General features: G+C 59.5%; 1 protein-coding gene across 2 annotated transcripts in view; it reads left to right on the plus strand.

Annotated features, from left to right (window-relative positions):
• The first annotated feature begins 6,256 nt into the window (after positions 1 to 6,256).
• Positions 6,257 to 14,993, plus strand: part of RELT (RELT TNF receptor) — an 18,448-nt gene continuing 9,711 nt past the window's right edge. The window contains exons 1-2 of one of the 2 annotated variants that reach the window (XM_040630829.1): positions 6,260 to 6,388; positions 13,889 to 14,035. The gene's annotated coding sequence lies outside the window, so the exon portion shown is untranslated. Of the gene's footprint in view, positions 6,389 to 13,888; positions 14,036 to 14,993 lie in introns of both variants that reach the window. The other variant, XM_040630828.1, reaches the window with a different exon arrangement.

The following is a 14,993-nucleotide window of genomic DNA, read 5'->3' on the forward strand; positions in this document are numbered from 1 at the left end:
GGGATGGGGCTTGGGAGCTGGAAGCTGACAGAGGCAGCAAGTGAAAAACAAGGCAACCAGGAAACCGTTGGCTCCTGCAGGAAATGGTGTTCTGCAGCAGAACCTCATGTGAGGCTGGGGAATCTGACAGAAGCCAAGGTGACTTCAGGTTTGGAGCAAGGGTAGACTCCAAGTCTGTCTGATTTCTGGCCCAAAGTGGTGCATCATTAAATCAGACATAAGAATGCAAAGGTGTTCAACCCATGGGGCCCCGGTCCGCGCAGGGCAGATCCCTTCCCTCCGGGGAACCCCCACGGGGCTCAAGATGGCGACCACTTGTAAAGGGCGGAGCAGCCCCCCCCTCCCCCGCTCTGTGGAACACATTGGAATATTTTTCAACCTAAGTCGTGAACACTTCACACAAATCGGGTGCTGAAGGAGGAGCGCAGGCTCATGCTTTGCAGACTAGTATGCACATTTCTCGGCTCTGCTGGGCCCTCAAGGCCACGGGACACACTTGGAACATCTCTCTGCAGCATCGCTTCCCTTGGAAGATCTGGGGAGGAGGGGATGATAGTAAACACATACATTCCAGAGCAGAAAGCAGCGTTCATGTGGAATTTATGGTGAAACAAAGCAGAAAGAACACAGGCTTTGAAGCTGAACAGATATCTTGACTTTGCCACTAACTAGCTATGTGACCTTGGACGAGGAGCAGCCCCTGTAACCCTTCGTTTCCTCATCTGTAAAATGGGGCCAGTAATCTTTTCCCCGACAAAGAAGAGATCTGTTGTGCCCTGAAATAAAGGGGGGCTAATTAGTCGAACCACTAATTAAATAGTTGTCAGCACAGCGGCCCAGAGCTTGGAGCTCCATCTCGGGACACCTGGCCCCCCCACCGTGAGACTCTGCTTCCTCCCTTGCTGCCAAATGGCTGCTATGCTCGCTGCTTCACAGCTTCTGTGGCCTCGGGGCCTCTTTGCCCCTACAGAGGGGCCCTGGCCAGACTCTAGTTTCAGCACTGGACACCCAAGGTCGGGTCCCCGGCATTTTCCCTGCTCAAGGGCCTCAGCAGGATTGGGCCTGGCCCAGCCAGCTGTTGCTCAGGAGGTCACATCCCGGGGCACTGGGCAGCCTGAGGACAGGTGCTCAGCCCTGAGCCAGTCAGCTGTGGGCACAGAGGTCCTGGGGTGAACACTGACCAGGCCGAAGGCCCAGGGGAGAGTCCTGGAAGAATTTGCTGCTCTGGGGGCGCCTGGGTGGCTCAGTCATTGGGCGTCTGCCTTCGGCTCAGGGCCTGATCCCGGGACACTGGGATCGAGCCCCACATCGGGCTCCCTGCTCCACTGGGAGCCTGCTTCTCCCTCTCCCACTCCCCCTGCTTGTGTTCCCTCTCTCGCTGGCTGTGTCTCTCTGTCAAATAAATAAAATCTTTAAAAAAAAAAAAAAAAAGAATTTGCTGCTCTGAAGCAGTAGTTCTCAACCTTGGGTGCCCGTTATAGTCACCTGAGGGGCCCAGCCCACATCCCAGACCAATTAAATCAGAATTTGGAGGGTGGACCCAAGTGTCACTATTTTTCAAGGGAACCATATACTGTTTGTACAGAGAAGTACACAAATTGTTAGTGTGTGGCTTGGTGAATTTTCATAAAGTGAACACCTCCAGATCAAAAAACCGAATATGTTGTCAGCCTGAAAGCTCCCCATATGCCCCCCCACCCCCAGTCCACCCTCCCAGGGTAACCACTACCCTGGCTCATGAAACCATGTTTTAATTTGGCCCGCTGAGGTGGAGAACCGGGGTATGACCAGGGCTGGCCATTGGGGTGGGAGGAAGTGGGGCTTGGGTTTGGTATGAAAACGGAACAGCTGGAGCCGAGGCAGTCGGGGGAGGGGAGGGCCTGGCGTGAGGAGTCCATGACGTAGGCCCAGCTGGAGCAAAGGAAGAGGCAGGGGAGCCAGGCTGTGAGCTCTGGGAGAGGTGACTTCGTTTCGTTCTTTGCTCCATCCCTGGGCTGCCTAGTGCCTGACACACACTGGATGCTCCACAAATAATTACTTGTGGAATTAAACCCGGAGAATTCAGCTGGAGCCCCACCCCCTAGGATTTAAATGTCACAGGACAGTAACCCCAGCTCCCAATTATTGTTTGCTGCAAGTCAGGAGCATGGACCATGTCGCTTAATCCTCACGATGGTCCTGGGAAGTTGGTACCATCATTATTCTCTTTTCTCGGAGGAGGAAACTGAGGCTCAGGAAGGTAAAATGCCTTCCTCAAGGTCACCCGTCTGCTAAGTGCTACAGCCTGGATTCACACGTGATGTGTCTGTTCAGGTCTCTGTGGCTCAGGGAAGAGAGGAGGGCCAGCCACATGGAGTGGTGGGAGGACAGGAGAGCGAGTCTGAGAGGCCAGAGCCACATGCAGTCACTCATGAGGAACGTGAGGCTCATGTTCCGTAGACCAGCCCTGGGCAGGAGAGAGCCATCTCTTCTCCAAAGGGGTTCTCCAGGTGGTCCCGTGGACTAGGGACAGAGGGCAGGATTTAGCTAGACATTTGCCTCACGGGGAAGATGAGGCACAGAGAAGGATAGGGACTTAACCTCAGGTCACACAGCAAGGCAGCACTGAGGCTGGGGTGTGGTGGGTGTAGGTATAGGGGTGAGGTGGGTGTAGAGGACAGCCCAGGCAGGAAGGTTTGCTGTGGTCAGAACAGGAGAACGACCAGCGAGAGAGGGGTTCAGGGAATGACCCTTAGGACGCAAAGCACAGGACTGGCTAGGCTGGCTTCCAGGGGCCCTGTTGTACTCTTCGAACTGGGGTTAGCAGTAGTCTGCAAGTCCAGGAGTCTTGGTGAAGGGATGGCAAGTCTGGCTAAGGCCCTGGCTTAGAACTTTTGGGCAGAGCCTCAAGAGGAGATGGGGGACCCAGACATCGGAACTCAAACCTCAACCCCAGCCTCCCCTCACTGTGTGACCCTAGGCAAGTGTCTGCCCCTCCGGAACCAAATGACCTCTGTGAGCCCTTCACATCTTTTGCATGCCTGCCAAACACCAATTCTCCCTTCTGCCCCACAGACTTCAAGCCACAGGCCAGGTTGCAGGAAGCAGCAAGGGGAAGTGCTATTTTGGGCCCATTATGGCCAATGAGGAGCCCTGCCTGGCAAAGGCAAGCAAACAGGCATCGCAGGCTGGGTCAGGGACAGATTGCAGGGCTGAACCGAGGAGGGGGACGTCGAGCAGTATCAATGCGAGCGGAGCCCAGATGCCAGACTGTGGGAAGGACACAGAGCAAGTACTGAGGATGCAGGAGGAGAGGGAGCAGTTAGGGGTTCTGAGCCCAGTGTCCTAGAAGCAGCTGGTGCCCCCAACATGGAGTCTCCATAAATCCTCCCAACACCCAGGGCTGGTGAGCTTGCGCTAAGAGAGGTAAAGTCACTTGCTTAAGCCTGGCCGTGGCATAACTGGGACTTGACCCCCATATCTGTGACCCCAAAACCCAACCCCAGTGAGATTCCAGACCCAGCTCAGGGTCTGGACCTAAATTTGGTCTGAACCTAGCTCTCAGGCCCAGCAGCCTCAGCTCAGTTCCTGTCCTGCCCCAAGGCTGAGCCCCACCCTGGCCTCCTAGACCCAGTTCCTCCTTAGACTAAAGCCCACCCTCCCCTGGAGCTAAGGCTCACACAAGGTGGGGGAGCCCACCTTTAGAGGGGTAGGACTTGGCCAGTTAGGTGTTAGCCAAGTGCAGAGCATTGAAAAATTCTTTTCAAAGATTTTTTATTTTTTAGTAATCTCTGTACCCAATATGGGGTTCAAACTTACAACCCGGAGATAAAGAGTCCTGTTCTCCACCGACTGAGCCCGCCAGGCACCCCTAGAGCATTCATTCCTCCTGCTTTGTACTTCCTTGTTAAAATTCCAGTGCAGCCAGCAGAGGGCGCGATGATTTCTGGTCCATAACCCCAGAGCCTGACATCCGTTCGGATCCCTTGCCAAGAACAGCACCCCATGCCTCAGATCCTGTGGGACAGGGTCCCCACTGCAGGCAGGGCCTCCGTGGGACGTGGAGCCCACACCCCTGACTCTGGAGCACCATCAAAGCTCATCCCAGCTTACTAGGGCTTGTCCTGGGCCACCAAGGGTGAGGTGCAGGCTTTTTCTGGGCTCACTTCCTCAGCAGCACTACAAGTTCAAATGAGATGGTCTCTGAGGTCCCTAAGTGCAGGGATTGTAATGCTAAGATTTCGCGGGTTCATCTGAGATGCCAGGTGTTTTAAAAACCTGTGATTGTGAGAGTCCTTTGTTCTCGAGCCTGTGGCTCTCTAAGCTCCTTAAAAAAAACAGTTTGAATCTCCTGTGCCCTCCACAACTCCTTCCCTGCCTCCCAGATTCTCCCAGATTCTCAGGCAGGGTGCCATCTGTAGCGCATTGTGGATCAGGAGTCAGGGCTGGCAGTAAACAACAATTAGGCTCCCTCATAACCTGAGGGTTCCAGAGTGGGATGTGTGTGGTCTGTGGCTCCAGGAGACCCGACTCTGGAGCTGCAGCCTGAGAGCCCAAAGGTGCCAACCAGAGTCCCCAGAGCCACAAGAGGGACCACATCAGCCCCACCATCCCTGACCTATTCTCCTGGCTCAGGTGGCTGCTGCCCATCCTTACCACCCAGGCAGGTGGGGCTGATCACCTCATCCCACAGAGAACTAGAACGACCTTCAGGTAACAAATCTGGCACCCTGATTTCAGTGGGGAAACGGAATCTGGGGAGGAATTTGACCAAAGTCTCACAGAGAGTCTCACATCCTCTGTAGGATGTCTGATTAATGGTCAGTGCTCCTTGACCAAGACGCATTTCCCCATTTGGCCTATTAAGTGGCACATGACACGCGACCATTCGAGCCGCGGAACTTGGAACTGGGGTGTAGAAGGTTCCCTTACAAAGAAAACATTTGCAGGAACAGAGGGCCTCTTGGGCTGCTCTCACTCCCTCAGGAGGTCCCCAGCATGGATCCTCTCTGAGGTCTCCCCCCCTCATCCCCCATGGGCTTGGATTTGGGATATTTGACCCTGGGACCACCCTAGCCCTAGCCCTGGGGGCATCTCCATTGAGATATGAGGGGGGTGGGGCTATGATACTGATACCAGTCACCTGGAGCTCTTCCTGCTCTTTCCCCACAACGTGGGCATGGCCCAGGGAAACAGAAACTCTTCCCCTGCCCCCCTCCCTCTGCAGGTGTCCAGTTCTCTTCCTGGAGTCTCCTGGACCCTGGGGACCTGACCTACCCCACCCCCTCACCCCACAGCTCAGGTTCTATGACTCAGTTTGTTTAGAATTCTCCACTCTCCCCGCAATCTATCCCCAACAGACTTATTTACCTTCCTCTACCTCTGTCATGGGCTGTGATTATCCATGTCCCAGCCTCTGCCCCCAGGATCAGGCCCTCCCTGCTGTCCTGGGGGGACCCCCCTGGGATCCCCTCAATAGCGTGGATTGGGGGAAACTCTGGCTGCGGACCTGCTGCCTCTAGTCTCAGCCCACCATATTGCACAACACCAGGGGGCACGATTCACAGAGCCGGGAACACAATGTGAATAGTGTCCTGGAGTCCCTAGTCACTGCCTTGCTGGGCACCCTGATGGCTGGCAATGGGAACTGGCAAGGTGGGACAGCTGGTGGTAGGGAAGGGACAGCAATGTGTCATCTGTCCTGCTGGAAGGAGGGACTCGCTATACTGTCAGACAGGAGGGGGGCGGCAAGAAAGGCCTCTGAGAAGGATTTGGGCTGGGCCCTGAGGAACGTGCAGGAGACCACCATATGGACCTCCGTTACAAATTCACTTTCACCTGGACTTCCCACACCAACTAGATAGGAGCTTCCGGGGGCGGGCCTGGGCCTCGTCAACAAAACGAGGTTGTTCTCCCTGACGGCCAGTTTCTAGGAGGAAAACAAGACGCGGGACGAGGCAGCGGTGGTCCTGCTTGGACTGGCAATGGTGACGGGACCCGGAGTAGCACCCGAGTCTCCAGTCTATCTTGCATCGTGCAACCCCTTCTCTCTTGGTTTGGAGCCCAGAAGAGGCCGATCGGAGAGGCCTCTTCCCTTCCAGCCCCCTGCAGTTCCCCGGGGGCGCAAGAGATGGCGACACAGAGCAGCGCGGCCGGGCGGGAGAACCGGAGGCCCACCGCGGCCTCAAGGGGTGGGGGCCCAGGGACGCGAGCCCGGGCTCTGACGTCGGGGGCGGGGCCGGCGGCCGTGACGCGCGGGGGCGGGGCTGCGCACCTTCCCGGACCGGCAGGAGATTCATTCAAAAGGCGCGCAGCCTGCGCGGCCGCTCGTGCACTCGCCGAGCCGGGCCCGGGGCTGCGCTTCTACCCTGGGGCCGTGCTGGAGCTGCTGCTGCTGCGGGGCGGCCAGGTAAGGCGGGCGCGCGGGGCCTCAGCCTGGGGTGTGCTTCTCGCTGCCGGAGCTAGAGGGGTGCGGACCCGAGTGGCGCCCCCTGCCTCCCCGCGTCCGCGAGGAAGTTGGCCGGCTCGGCGGATGCCGCAGCCTCTGCCCTGCGCCCCCCCCCCGCCGCCCCCGCGTCCTGTCCCGGCGTCTTCCGCGCACCGGTCCCCACCCGTCTCTGAGACCCCTGCCCCGGGACCTGCGCGTCCTCCGGCCGCGACTCCAGGCCCGGCCGTGCGCGGTGGCGAAGCAGCGGCGGGACTTGGCAGTTTGAGGAATCGGCGGGCCCCGGAGACGCCCCCGGCCCGGAAAACTTGGACCGAGACCAGGAACGGGTGCGGGACGGGACGGCTGCGGCGTGGGGCGGCCGGAGGGGGGGCTCTGAACGGTGTCAGCCCGTGACTGTGGGTGACACGGCGCGTGAGGCGGCCCAGCCCGGGAGAACGTGTGGCCGGGACACTGAGCGGTGACGCCGGGGCCAAGCGGGAGACACAGAGGGGCTCTGTGTGTCTCTGACGGGCCGAGTGAGTGCGTGTGATTGTGTGAGAGAGACCCCAGGTCCCTGCGGGTGACCGTGACCCCAGCTTACTGTGAGACCCGGGTCACTGAGTCTGTGTGTGGCCTGGGACATGACCAAGGCAGGGCCAGAGCGGCTTCCTAATGCCGTGAATGTGAAATAGAGGGAGAGGAACCCCAAGTGACTGTGAGAACCAGCCCCCAAATCACTGGAGACATAGTGTGCTTGTTGGGTCAAGTATTGTCAGTGTGTGTGTGTGTCCGTCGGAGCCTCAGGAGAATGAGTAAGAGGCAGAAAGAGGAGAGACCTCAAACACCTGCCTGTAGATGGAGGGGAAGCAGGGGAGGCCAGGGGTCTCTCCAGAACTCTCTCCAAGAGGGCATCTCTCAGAATCTCAGTTGAATCAGTGGGGGAGGACCCTGAGTGACTTGCCCTGGCAGAGGGCAGGGAGGCCAAGGCTGGGTGGCATCTGGTGAGGTGACTGACACTTCTGGCAGCAGCTGAGGGGCCCTGAGGCAGCCTCTGGCTCCACCTCCACCTACACACACACACACACACACACACACACACACACACACACACGTCCCAGACTCCTGGCAAAGCTTTGTCTCCAGTAACCTGTGTTACCACTGGGCCCATCTTCCTCTCAGACCCTGCCCCCACTGGGCCTCAGTCTCCCCTTCTGCACACTGAGGTGTTGGGCTGTGAATGGACTGTGAATCATCACTTTGGGATCCTCTATTGTTTTTGGGTCAACTGCCTCTGTTCTCCCCTCCCTCCAGTCAGAAAGACTGCAGTGGGGGGTGGGGGCAGGCTGGCTGCTGGGGATACAGTGGCCCAGGGGCTGCTGGTGACAGGGATGGCAGTACAGCTCTTCAGACCAAGCCTAGAATTCTGATCCATAGACATTGACTTCTCTGGCCCGGTCTCCTTCAGTCCCCTTCGTGCAGGGAGGGGGGCACGGACTTGTTGCCCCCGAGCAGTCTCTGATTTGGAGGGCTGGGGCAGGCAGGCCCCCTTCCCCATCCGGGCTAGACCCTCTGAGGCTCTCACCTCCACAAGAGAGTCTGTTGGATTCATGCAGGGTGGAGTGGAGATCGGGCTCTCTAGACCAGGAGGTGTGAGGGGATACCTGCTAAAGGATCTAGAAGTTCTGTCCTCCTCTGAAAACACTGGTTGCATTCTGCGTTGGGGCGAGGATAGAGGGACAGTGCCAGGTGGTATGCTGAACATTTTATGGTGTACTCTTGCTGAATCCTCACAGTTGTTCTGAGATGTGACTGTTTTTCAGAGAAGGAAACTGAGGCCCAGAGAAGCAAAGTGATTTGCCCAAGGTCATGCAGAGTCAGGACAGTGCCAGGATTGGAGTTCAGGTTTTCTGCCCCCCAAACCCTGTGAGATGCGTAGAGAGGGCCACCCACCTTTCTAATACCTGTTCATGGCTTATCTAGGCTTCTTCGCTCAAGCCTGGGCTGACAAGCATGGCCTTGCCAGAGTGTGCCTTTGTGAGTTCTGAGTGTGGTGTGTATTTTGCACCCATGTCTGAAACACTGCGGGTGGTTATGTGGTCTTCCTGTTCCTCCTCTCCCCTTCCCCTCCCACAGGTTTCACCCCTAGCTAGAGGTCACCAGAGAGGCCTGTCTCCTGTCTTCTAGAGACTGCAACTGGCTTTGGGGGCATCCACATAGCTACAGAGAGTGTCAGGAGTCAGCAGCACAGCCCAGGCTCCAGGGCTGGCAAGGATAACAGGGTCCCAGCTGACCTTCACCATGCTGGAGAGGCTGTATTCCCCTATCCAGAGTTGCTCTAGGGGCACCTTCCCAAATCTCCCCACACGCTGTGGTGGGGGGCAGGCTGGGGATGACCTTTGAGCTTCTGCCTCAGCCCCTCAGTCCTTCAGTCTCCCTGTTCGTCCCAGAGGCCCCTGCTAGTTCTGACCACTGCTGCCACTTGGCCGAGAGCTAGAGCAGGGGGGTCAGGGTGTCCCTCGGTCCTCTCTGGAACGACTGGAGCTCTGCTTCTTGGGGCTGATCAGAATAGCTATCTTGGTCTCCTGGGGCTGAGCCTGAGTTATTTCCATCCCCAGCAAACAGGGAAATAGCTCAGGGCCCAGAGAGGAGTTGGGAGAGGGGAAGGGTTAACTTCCTCTTCGGGTCCTCGCCCTGATGGAGGCCCTCCCAGCCCTGTCCTGCCCAAGCTAGACCTTCCTGGGAACTTGGGCCTCCCAGGATGACAGTGGGGCCAGGCTGGGTTTCTACACGTGGCCCCAGCTGGGACTCATCTGGTAGTTGCCGGCCAAGGAGGGGAGACTGAGGGGCAGTCAGCACTCTGCCCCTGCTCAGAGGGTCAGCCTCATTTTGCAGAGCGAGCGAGAGTGAGCGAGCCAGAGAGACTGAGGTTTGAGAAGTGCCGAGACTTACCCAAGGGCCCCAGGGTGCTTTTATTCTGGCTCTCACCCTCCAGACAGAGCCCATACCTACCTTCTGTGCCGCCACATGTCCCCCGGCAGCCTGGATGTGGCCCAAGACTGGACGCCGGCCCGAGACACACCTTCACAAAATCACGGCTTCCGCTTTTGCTCCGCTCAGCCTTGCTGTCCGGCCCCAGACGCGTGTACTGGCCTCTCTGCCTCCATTTCCATTCCTTCCACGCACTGTCCGAGCACCCTTCCTAAGGCAACTTACTTTTTTGCCTACACAATATAGTCCAGACTCTTCATCCTAGCATGACAGTTCCCTCCAAGACGTTTTGAACTTTGTATCTTCACCCTCATCTCTCCCTACCAGATGCCTTGGTTTGGCTCTGCCTTTGCTGTTGCTGTCTGTTCTTTCTAGAACCCTCCTGGACATTCAGGGTACAGCTTCCCCTCACCCAGGAAGCCCTCCCAGCCCAGTGTTAGTTCTTCTTCTTTGTCGTGGTCCCCCTGCCAGGTAGCCCCCCTCACCTTTGGGAGAAAGCACTGGTGTGGGGCACTCATGGGCGCTGCATACCCAGCTGGGTAGGGTGGCCCCGGCCAGAAGCCTGCCCTCTCTCACTGCTGATCTGTGCTGGCCAGGCCTCTTCCTGAGGAAGGGCAGCCACCGAGGGCCTACTGTGTGCTAGGATGCACAGGGAGGTTTGCCCCCAGGGTCTCCGATGCTCGATGCATGTGTCGGGGAGGGGGGGAGGTTGGAGGCGAAGACTCATGGCCATCCTTTTTGTAGGGGCAGATCTGGTGCTTGCCATGGACCCTCCTCACACAAGGCCCCCATTCTGGGCCAGCAGATTCCCTGCTGTGTGCCAGGCCCTGGGCTCAGGTCTCAACAGTGCTGACAGAGGATCCCCTTCCTTCCCAAGCTGCTCAGTGGGGAAGTGGAGACTAAGGGCAGAGGAGACCCGACCTAGTTGAGTCACACAGCCGTGATGCTGGAGTCTGGCACTCAAGGTCTTGCCTCGCCCTGTCTCCAAGTGGAGGCAAGGGTTGTCTGACAATTCTGGCATCAGTTTCCCCAGAAGGACCATGCTGGCTACCTGCCTTGGGAGGAGGAAGTGGTGGGGCTGTTCAGCGCCTGGCCTGGCTGGATAAGGCCAGACTTCCTCTGTATGGGGCTGGCCCTTCTGCTTGCTGGCGGGAAGGGGTTTTGCCTGAGATCAGCCAGCAGGTCTCATCTGGCCCCACCCCCACTCAGGATTGGGGGTGAGTGGGATGAGGTCTCATGCAGAGCTCAGCACCCATTGTTCGCTGAGGCCCTGGGTGCCTGGGCCTGGTCCCAGTGCCACTGGCTGGGGTGCACAGGAGGGAGCCAGTGCTGCATCCCTACTGTGTGCCCAGCCCTGGGATTAGGACCCCCAAGTTTCACACATTTTTAGCCTCGTGTCCTGAGGGTCAGCACCGTCCTCCAGGTACAGGCAGGGAAAGGAGGGCCCCGAGAGGGGAGGGACTTGTGAGACCCTACTGTCACTGGGATCTTACCCCGGGTCTGTCTGCCTGGAAGGCCAGAGCTCTTTCCTGGGCCACCCTGGGAAAGATGAGAGCTCTATAAATAAACTGCCCATGTGGCTGTGAGCGTGTGCCCTGGCTACTTGGCATGGAGAGAGGGATGGAGGGGCCTCTGCGGCCACTTAGAAGCAGGGTCTGACTGTGTGGGTAGAGAGAGAAGGAAGGAGGGCTTCCAGAAGGAGGGGCCTAAGCTTGGATCTGCATAGTGTGGTCACTGTGAGAAGGAGCAATGAGCGGAAGGAGGGGCCCGTTGTGCCCAGCTTCGTGCATGCACTTGCCGGCTGCCTTCCTTTCTGCCTCCCTTCCTCCCTCCAGGGAGATCACAAGTGGCTCAAGGGGCCAGGAGAGGGGAGGGTCCACCCCAGACAGGGAGGCTGGGAGGGCTTCCTACAGGAGGCGGCACCTGGGCTGAAGCCCGATTGTAAGAAGAGCCACTGTTCTCCGATGAACTCTGGGTCCTCCAGCCAAGAGGTCAGCTGAACAAGCACAACTATCCCAAATTACAGCGGAGGAGACAGGCTTCGGGGTGTGGGGCTGGTCCTGACCGCTCAGCGCCCCTCCACCTTCCCGACTGCGGCTTCGGCTGGCATGGGAGCAGATGGACACAGGCCCGTTGAGCTGCTGGGAAAGGGGCACCCAGGGCTATCCTGGGAGGCCGGGGCTCCTCTGCTCATGCTGCTGGGTTCCCTAGAGCACCCTTGCTTGCTCCCCCAGCCACTGGATGACCTTGGCTGGATGCTGCTTCATTCTGAGCCTGGCTCTTCCTCTGGCCCTCGCGGGCTGTGGTGAGAACTGATACTCGGGAGAGGCTCGTCAGGCCAGGCCCTGGTCAGCGCTGTTTACAGCGGCTCCACTTCTCCCGCAGGCTCCCTGGAGGCAGGGGCCACAACCCTTGTTTGCAGAGAACCCTGAAGCTCAGGGAGGGGAGTGACTGCCCCACCTCCCCCCCTGTGCTGACCCCCTGCCTCAGCGGCCGCTGGTCAGGGCCGCCTGACTTGGGATTGCTGGGGAGAGGGGTCTCTTTCCCCAGCACCCCAAGTCTAGAGGAGTCAGAGGACAGGGCAGGCCCCGGTTGGGGTGACGGCGTCGGGCCTGGCATGTTGGTGGTCAGTACGGCGGTGCGGCCAGGCTCCGAGGCAAAGGTGGCTTCTCGGAGGAAGAGGTAGCAGTAGCACGAGCAGGTGGGCAGTGCGGTTCCTCCAGCCCTCCCAGGCCCCTTGCCGTGCTGTCCCGGGGCCGGGGACACGGCCCAGGGCTGGCCCAGGCTCCCTGCAGGAAGCGCAGGCTGCCGACCGGCCGGCGTGGCGAGCACAGGGGCTGCCCGCTGCCTGCCCGCACTCCGGGCTGGTAACCTTGTCTCGTTTGAGACCAAGTTGTTCCAGGGGAGTCCTTAGCCTCTCTGAGCCTCGGTTTCCTCATTTGTGAAACCTGGGACCCTTTGAGGCCTGGAATGGGAAAGAGGCACGCAGTAAGTGAGGGGGCTTGCGGAGCCCCAGCTCTGCCCCAGAGACGACTCTGTGGTTTAGTGCCCCCCTTCCCTAGCCCGAGACTCCGCTCAGGGAAGGGGCAGGCTTTGCATCGGTACCACACCAGACTGGGAGGAGCTGGGTCGGCCCAGTCTGGCCACCTCAGCCTTTTCTTAGCCTCAAGGGCCAATTAGCTCCCTCAGCCCCATCTGCCCACCTCACCTCCCTGAGCCTCTGAAAGAGCAGACCGTGTGGCAGCCTGGAGGTCAGGGCCAGAACCCTGCCGAGCCCCGGGGGCGGGGGGCGGGGACCAGCCGCCGTCTGGTGTGCAGGATTTGGGGTCCACACGCGTGGGGTCCTTACGCAAGCTTGTGGCCTGGGAGACCACGGCTGCCCTTCTCACGGACCGGCCCGAGCTAGCCTCCGCGCAGCTCTAGGCCCCCCGCCTGTCGCAGCCCGAGGAGCTGGCCTCCAGCCTGCGACCTCCTCTCCCCAGCCCTCGCCGGGCTTCCGGCTCCTCACGGGGGCCAGTGCCTGTTCCTGCAGGAGCCGGCGCCTTCTAGGGCCATACGCACATGAGGGTGGATGCAGGGAGACCCCAGAGGCCCCAGAGACCCCGGAAATGGGGGCAGCACCTCTCCCCCAGGGCCCGCCTGCGTGCTTTGTCATGGCCTCTCCAGAGCAATTCTGTGCGCCACTAGCTCCCTAGACGCTGCCGTCGAGTTGACACACACTCGGAGAACATCCGCTGCGTGCCGGGCCCTGTATGCCAGGCTCCAGGGTGAGGGGGGTCGGGGGTGCGGGCAGAACCAGCCAGACCTGGGCTCTGTGCCTGCATCACCACTCCCTGGCTGTGTGACCCATACAAGTGATCTCCCGCAGCCTCAGTTTACCTGGGTGTGAAACAGGGATGCTCACCTCTTCCGTGAGGAGTAGAGCAACCCAGACTGACCCCCAGGGAGAGAGTCGGTTGCCTTCCCCGGGAGGCTGGAGGATGGCAAAGAGGCGTGCCTAGCTGCCCTCACCGGCGCGCACCGTGGACACTGCCCTACTTCGGCCCCAGTTGCCAGGGAACCACGGGGTTGCTTGCTAACCTGGATTTCTCTATTGATGGGCGGCCTTTGTCTTTCTGTCTCGGCCACTGCCAAGGAAGGCCTGTGTCCAGATGTGTTTCCAGGCAACTCTAGCCTCTGGAGGCTGCAGGGAGGTCCACAGGCCCTAGAGCCACTGGCTGCGAAACAGAAGTACCTGCCTCCCACCCCCTGCTCCACGTGGGGACCTGCCTCCCACCTCCGTCTCCCCAGTCCTGCCTCCTTGGCAGGGATCCCAGGGAGCCCTCTGAGAGGCAAACTGTTCCATACCTCTCCCCCGCCTCCTAACCCTCCCAGTCTCCCATAGGCCCCGAGGGCAGTGTGGGCTTCTCAGCTTGCGTCCAAGTCGTGTGACCTGGGCTCTGACCCCCTGCCTTTCCAGATCTCTCGCCCTTCTTACACCCTCCTTCCTCCCAGATCCTCGCCGTGGCTAACCCAGCACCTCCTGGGTACCAGGCTCTGGGCCAAGCATTGTACGTAAATGGAGAAGAAGCTTCATACCTCACACCTGCCGTCAAGCGTGTGCCGTTCCCCGGTCCATAGTTTACACGTGGGGAAACTGAGGTATGGTGAGTGTTTATTGAGGGATGACTCTGTGCCAGGCCCTGTGCTGAGTATTTGAGGTGAATTCTCTTCCCCTCATAGCAGCCCTCTGTCTTGGCGGGAGAGGGGGTGTCCACAGCCACAGAGCCAGTGAAGAGCAGAGCAAGGCAGGCCGATTCTCCCCCAGGTTCGTTCAGGTGTTCAGATCCAGTTTCAAACCCTCCTGCCTAACTCCAGCCTCTGGGCCTTCTTAGCCCTGGCAGAAGCCGTACACCCTCTAGCCCCCCCACCCCGTCCGTCCCCCTAGCTGTCCCCAGTTCAGTATATACCTACCACTTCCCAGGGTCGGGCCGCGTGCTGAGCACCGGGCATGGAGGGTGTTGGGGAAGAGGCTGGGTGAACAGGGTGGTCACTTGCAGGATGGTGAATGCATAAGGGGGGCTTCCAGGAGGAAGTGGCTTTGAGCCGAGCTCTGAAGGAAGAGTAGGTGTTGGCCAGGTGATGGGAAGGCTCTCTGGGTGGAGGAAATAGCCGGGCCTCCGTGAGAGGGGCAAGAGTAGGGGAGGGAAAGCTGCCCAGAACGGCTGCGGGGCAGCAGGGGCAGAGCCGAGTGTTAAGATACCCAGCACTGGGGCTGACCTGGAGGCCAAGGGCGAGGAGGGGTGGTGGGCAACCTCTGGGATACCGTGGAGCTTCCGTGGGAGGCCAGGGTGGGCTTGGAGAGGAGAGCCCCAGGCTGGGCCTTCCCGCCACATGGAGCTGCAGCTCTGGGAAAGGGGAAGCTGCCCGGGGCTGGTCAATGTCATAGCTTCCTCTTTCTCGGAGGCCTCCGGGGCTGCGCCTCCCTGGGGCTCCCCTGCCCTGGCCATGGCTCACTAGCTGGTTTTCTTCCAGGGAATTTCTGGATCTGATTGTTCAGGCATTTTTGGAGGTGGGGGTGGACCGCCTGTGAGGAGCCCCCCCCCCCCCCCCCCCCCCC

Source organism: Ursus maritimus, unplaced genomic scaffold (genome assembly GCF_017311325.1).
Source record: "Ursus maritimus isolate PB19 unplaced genomic scaffold, ASM1731132v1 scaffold_16, whole genome shotgun sequence".
In the NCBI taxonomy this organism is placed as follows: domain Eukaryota; kingdom Metazoa; phylum Chordata; class Mammalia; order Carnivora; family Ursidae; genus Ursus; species Ursus maritimus.